This window comes from Nannospalax galili, unplaced genomic scaffold (assembly GCF_000622305.1).
Source record: "Nannospalax galili isolate Female #2095 unplaced genomic scaffold, S.galili_v1.0 scaffold243, whole genome shotgun sequence".
Lineage (NCBI taxonomy): Eukaryota > Metazoa > Chordata > Mammalia > Rodentia > Spalacidae > Nannospalax > Nannospalax galili.
In genome coordinates this window covers 8996279-9002942 of record NW_008353490.1, presented here as the reverse complement: position 1 = coordinate 9002942, position 6664 = coordinate 8996279, and positions in this window count along the sequence as shown.

Sequence of the window (6664 nt, the reverse complement as noted above, 5' to 3'; positions counted from 1 at the left end):
TTAGCATGTATATGTTTATATATATACTATATATGTGCATATATTTGCACATACACACCTATAAAACATAGACATATACAATATGCACACAAACATGCATATATAGTCATGTACACATATCTATAAACATATACATGTTTTTATGTGTGTTTATGTACACATGTATCACATATACATATATAGGTGTAGATGTGTTTTATATAAATGCATATGTGCACACAAGTTATATGTGTGTATAAATGTAATATATGTATGTGTATATGCATATATGTGTATGAAATATTCCATGTATGTATGTGTGTTTATTAGATATTATATTTTTGATTTTTGTGTATATGTGCATGTCATATATAAATATATATGTGTTTATACATTTGTGCATGTGTATATACATATATATGTATGTTTATGTATACATTTGTGTATATATGTGTATGACATATGTATATTGTATAAGTATGTGTACATGTGTATAAGATGTACATGGGTCTACTTTATATGTGTATATATATAGACACATGTAAGATGTATACATATATAGATGTTATGTGTGTCTATTTGTGTGCATGCATGTTCATAATATGTTAGGGATATATACATGCATGTAATATATGTATGACATATGCATGTATGCAAATGTGTGTTATGATTTCATTTGTGTAAATGTGCATATGGTGTGTATGCATGTACACATGTATGTGCATACATTTCCTATAAATAGTCTCACTTGGCTCTGGTTGAGCTTATCATTTTAGAACTTTGTGTGTATGTGTGTGTAGTGTATGTGCACACCTGTGCATATGTGTGCAGAGGCTGAAGAAGGACATTAAATATCCTCCTTAATCACTCTCCACTTTATTTCTTTGAGGCAGGATCCCTCCCCAAACCTGGAGCTCACATTTTTCAGCTAGGCTGGCAGCCAGCAAGCCTCAACATCCTGACATCTCTGCTCCTCGTGGTACTGGGGTGACAGGTACAAGAGAGACCTCGCCCAGCTTGGTATATGACTAGTGGGGACTGAACTTAGGTCAGATGAATTTATGGTTACACAGTAAGTGCCTTTAACCACTGAGATAGCTCCCCAGTCCCCATCTCCCATAAGATATGTAAGGCTCTATAACTTATGTAGCCAGTTTTGATTTTCAAAGCACTTCCAGTTTCTTGTAGCTCATGGGCTGCAGACTTTCTCTAGGACAGGCTCAGTACTCTCCTTTTGGTCTGTGATGACAAATTTCAGTATATGCCTCCTACATAGTCAGGTCATCCCCTTATGGCAGTTCCCTCTTGCCCAGCTTCTCACTGGGCTTATCTTATGGAAACTGTAACAGAGATATTAGGGGATATGGGTGTCCACTTCCACCTGGGCCAGCTGGCCCCTGTACAGTAGGAGACTTTGCAATATCCCCACAGAGCAATGCTCATTTCACACAGAAAAGAAGGCAGCACCATTTTCAGATAACCCCCAGTGGGAAGCTTGGTAGTTTAATTAAAATCTGCCTTGAGACCCTTAAGCATTTTATCTTTCATAGTGCCAATTCTGAAAACCAGTAGTCTAGTGTCTGGGAAGAGAGACAGCTGGTTTACATTTAGTAAAGCTTTTCTGAGGAAATACCAAAATTGTGTAGGATAATTGATTTGTATGAATAATGCCAGTAGCTTCTGATGAGTAATTAGTCTAAAAGTTTATTTTACAGATTTGAGCAGCCTCTTACCAGGCATGAGACACTAAGTTTTGTGATGGGAGCTTTGCCTCCCTTTTCCCCTATCCTTACTTCAGTTCCCTGTGCTCTCTTGTCATATGTCCTTTGCACTGTCTTTTGCCATAAGAGAGAGTTCTAAGCTAACAGTCTTGCATGATCTTTCATAATTTTAAGTGTGTTAAAGATTCTTGTTGGTAAACTTGATGAAATTTAAACTATTTTATATTAAGTTCAAAGTCATTCCTAGTCACTGCATCTTCAAGGTCATCTCCAGAGACTCTCAGGGCATGAGACTGGCCTAGATTCTTTATCAAATGTGTCCAACCTGTGGCTGATGGACCACAGGCAGTCTAGGGTAGCCATGAATGTGACCCAACACAAAATCATGAAGTTTCTTAAAACATTTGAGTTTTTTTCCAGGATCTTGATTGTACAGTTATTGATCATGAACTTTTAAATGACTATGTGTTGTAAAGTCAGAAGATTGGGCATGACTGCTACATGTCCCTATGTTTGTATCTACTTTCTGGTGCAACCATCTACCTTTGGCTGGAATTTCCAACCAGAGTCTGTGGCAATCTTCCATACAAGTAGGGCAAGGATTTCCATAGAAGAAAACAGATCCTTATAGGGAGACAGTGGGGGACTGGGAAAGATACAGAAAAGCAGAAACAAACTTACTGGCATCTCTTGGCTTAGTCACTATTGTGGCCAAGGCATTGAGTCCCACCAGGCCTTCTGAGAAACCTTGGGATGGAACAGAGAGGATAGGAAGAAAAGCCATTTGTTTGTCTACTGTCTCCTGCTGCCCATCTACCACAGTTTACCCTGGAATGTGAGTGACTATATGTTCCCTTGTAGACCAAGCATGTCTGAGCACCAGGGAGATCCCAGATATGCAATAAAGAGATGAGATTCTGTTCCAAGGTTGTGGACAGCAGCCTCTGTACTTCCTGCTCTGTCTCTCAGTTTCAAGGGGATGTTCAAAGAAGGTTAGATGTAGGGAGGATCCTGGAAGGGCTTTAACCAGTCATAGAAGGATTAAAGAAGAAAGAGGAATGAGGCCACCTCCCACCAGAGGAGTGGGCTCTCAGCCGTACTCCGACTCTGAGCTGTGAGTGAGCCCTGAAGGCAGCAAGGTGGAACATGGTTAGGTCTAGTGGGCAACATGTACAGGCTGGATGGAGAGGCAGCCGAAAACCCAAAGGAAAGGAGTTAAACCTTCTGTTGGTCAGCCAGCAGGATTCACAGGATTGACTATGCAGCAATGAGGGGGTGATGATTCATTTTTTTGTGCTCACTGGACTGTGCCTTGGGGTGCCTGAGAATTGGTCAGAAACAATCTAGGTATGTCTGTGAGGGTGTCTGGATAAGACTAGTGTGTGGGTCAGTGAGTGGAGGCATAACAAATGACCCTCCCCTGTGAATGACTTCATCCAATCAGATGGAGGTCTGAACAGTAGAAGGCTAATTTTCCCAGCTGACAGAGACTCTTTTGGACTGCTGGGCTGGAACAGCAGCAGCTTTTCCTGTGGTATATTAACCCTCCTCGGTCTCCATCTGCCTAAGCTGGCACATGTGACTATATGTGCCAAATCCTTACCATGAGTGAGTCCACCTGTATGTTTATATTTATGTCATGTATATCATGTATGTCTATAACTACATTATTTTCTGTAGATCCATGTGAGCAGTTTGGCCCATAAAAGGCAGAAGACATGAGACTCTGGGTCACAGATAAAGGACAGCTCACTAGTCACATCAGGAGCAACAGCAAAGTCTCAGCATCTTTCATCAACTCCCCAAGCCCCAATCCCTGGTTTCCAAGCAGGGCCAGATGAAGGACCCCAAGATAAGGGTACCCAGGTCTTTTATAGCAGGTAGAAAGACAGCATCCTGCCTGAAGACCCCAGAGGATGAGTTGACTTCTGTCTTCCCAGCCTATCAGGAAAACCTGCTGCTGCTCCTGAGAGAGGTGGTTCCTTGTCCCTAAGGCATGTGCTGGATGTGCTGGATTAACATTCCTGAAAAGATGATTTGCACAAAGGGCAGTTAGAACCTCACAGCATGAGACCTCTTCTGAGAATCAACCTTTTAGAACTCAACCTGACTCCAAAAATAATTTCAGTCATCTTGAGATGCAACTCAGCAAAAATGAGAAGCAAAATTGGTATCTCTGACACCTTTGATTATTTAGTATTTATAATTAATTAATTAATTAATATTTTGAGCCAAGGTGTCATGTAGTCTAGGTTGGCTCCAGGCAGTTCGGAGGTCATGCAATTCTAAGACCACAGGGATAGCTGTCCAGCCCAACACCAGGTCCCCCGAGGTCTTTGAAGTATCCAGCCACTCCCAATTCCCCCTGGTAAGGATGCCTAACTGAGGTTGGACTTGAACTCTTGATCCTCCTGCCTCCACTAACCAACTGCTGGGATTACATGGTGTGCCACCAAACCCGACTTCAATGATTTACTATTAAATTTAAAAAAGAGAAAACTCTAAGGCTGTAGAGATCGCTCAGCTAGTAAATTGTTTGCCACACAAGCGTGAAGACTCAAGTTCTATCTCCAGAACCCATGTTAAAAGGCTAGGTATCACAGTGTGTCCTTGTAATCTCTGCACTGGGGAAACAGATACAGGTGAATCCCTGGAGTTTACTGGCCAACTACTCTAGCCAAATTGGTGAGTTCTAGGTCCTAGTGAGAGAATCTGTCTCCAAAAACAAGGTGGATGGCTCCTGGGAACAATACTGAACAATATGTACCCACACAGGCAATGTACAAAAATACACAAAAATAGATAAACTCTGATTCTAATCAACTGGAAAGATACCAGTCTTATATCTAAACATCTTCACAGACACACTGACGCTGACTCTAGCACACTAATCTGTGCATGACCTTGGGCCCTTTTTCTCCTTTTAATTTTCTGTCATGAAACATAGCTTAGAAATGAAGACAAAAACGAAAACAAGGCAGTCACCTTAATATCGTGACTAGATTGGTTAAAACTGATATAATAACAGCATTAGAGTATTTCTCCCAATTGACATTGCTTAATTCACCTTCTCTGAATGACATTGATGGAAAATTCTTTTCAAATGGAAGGTCTTTTATGCTGAATCAATTTGTTTTGTAAGAAAAAGAAATGAAACTGGACAACTGGATGAAGCCAGGAAACATCTCCAATATGCCACTGTTTAAAAAATGGTTCTCCCTACTGTTCCTAGATGCCCCTCTGTGAACTGTAGTGATCTCAAGTCATGAGAAAACCAAATGAACTTCTTGGCCAAATCCATGACCCCAATGCCCCATTCCTGCCGTTGTGGGCAGGAGGGGGGTTGTGCCAATGTGGGAGGTGGTAAAGGAAGGTTGTTCTGCTTAATCTTTCCTAGGGAAAAGGCCAAGTGGGGATACAACCTATGGCATGTTTGTGACCGTGTGTCCTTGAACCCATAATTACTCTGTAAGATGTTCACCCATCTAGTATAGTTAAATCCCTCAGTCCTGCCAACTTGACTGAGGTGATTAGTTACCTGGTGATCTGTGCCAACATATACAAGGCTATATGATGAATATGAATGTGTGTTTGCCACCCACTTCTAGGCAGTTCAGAGCTCATGCAGTTCTAAGACCACAAGGATAGCTGTCCAGTCCAACACCAGGTCCCCCGAGGTCTCTGAAACATCCAGCCACTCCCAATGCCCCCTGGTAAGGATGCCTGGCACAGAGGCTGCCTGAAGCAGGGTTTGCTCTCAGGCCTGGGAATACAAACTTGTACTTCCTACCTTCTGTGACACAGGCAAAGAATATGTTCCCCTGGAAGCATGGGACCTGTCTATGCCATCTTTTTTTTTTAACTTTAAACAAAATTTATTGAAAATTTCATGCATGCATATAAGGTGTTTTGATCAAATCCATGCCCACTCCCTCCCCTCCAACTCCTCCCATACCTCCCCATCACTTTTTCCTGACAACTTTGTATACTCTTTCTTTTTTTAATGGGGCTTTTTGCTATTCTAACATTCCCCCCTCTGAAGAGGTAATCCTAAAATCTTTTAGGGATTAGGTAAGAGCTCCCAAGTTCTTTTGACATTTTGCCTTTGGAACAGAGTATGTTGCTAAGAGGCCCAAGGACATTTTGACTTTTAGCCAAGAAACTGGCTACTTTTCTTTGGGGTCTTTTTACCCTAACTGCCTAGCCAACTTCTACCTCCTATTCTTATCACGCCATCCTCTGAAGAGGTTACCCAAATTGCCGATGGGGAATTGGGACATGGACGGCTCTGGCTTCTTCCATGATGAACAGAGGCACAGGGTGGGGCAACTGGGGTACCCCTTCAGTGGGTCTATCTAAAAGATATTTGTAAGGAGTAAAGAAAGTCCTTGACTAGTGTCTAGGAGATGTGAAGGAGAAGTAAAGGCAAGAGTAGTTAGCATTACAAGTTCTGGACAGGGAACCAGAAAAAGGTCAGAATGGGGCAAATTTCAAATGTTCATATGAGAGCCCATTGGGATTTCTTGATGAGAGCTTCTAAAAGCATCCCTCTATTGGGTTCCTCCTCATTTTTCTTTTATCTGCTGAGGCTTAGGATTCGTTTTCAGGCACTTTGATAGCTGTTGGAGTGTCTAGAATCAGTGTCAGTTCCCTCTCAAAGGCTTCTAGATGGGGGAGAAAACAAATTTATCCATCATTTTAGAACAATAGCTGGTTGTCTCCCTTAGCTACAGTGGGCACTACAGTATTGCAGACCAAGATTTGAAGTCTTACATCTGATCAGTACTTTCTGATTAGAAACAAAATCATTAAAGAGAAATAATTGTCTATGTAACATTTTATATGGACTTAAGCCTACTGTCTAGGAAGTGTAATCCCTTGAACTCTTAAAGAAATATACTGATCACTTTGATCTTTGGTTATCCTTTCCTTTTGGGTGTTTAAGACCATACAGTTGGCCCAAA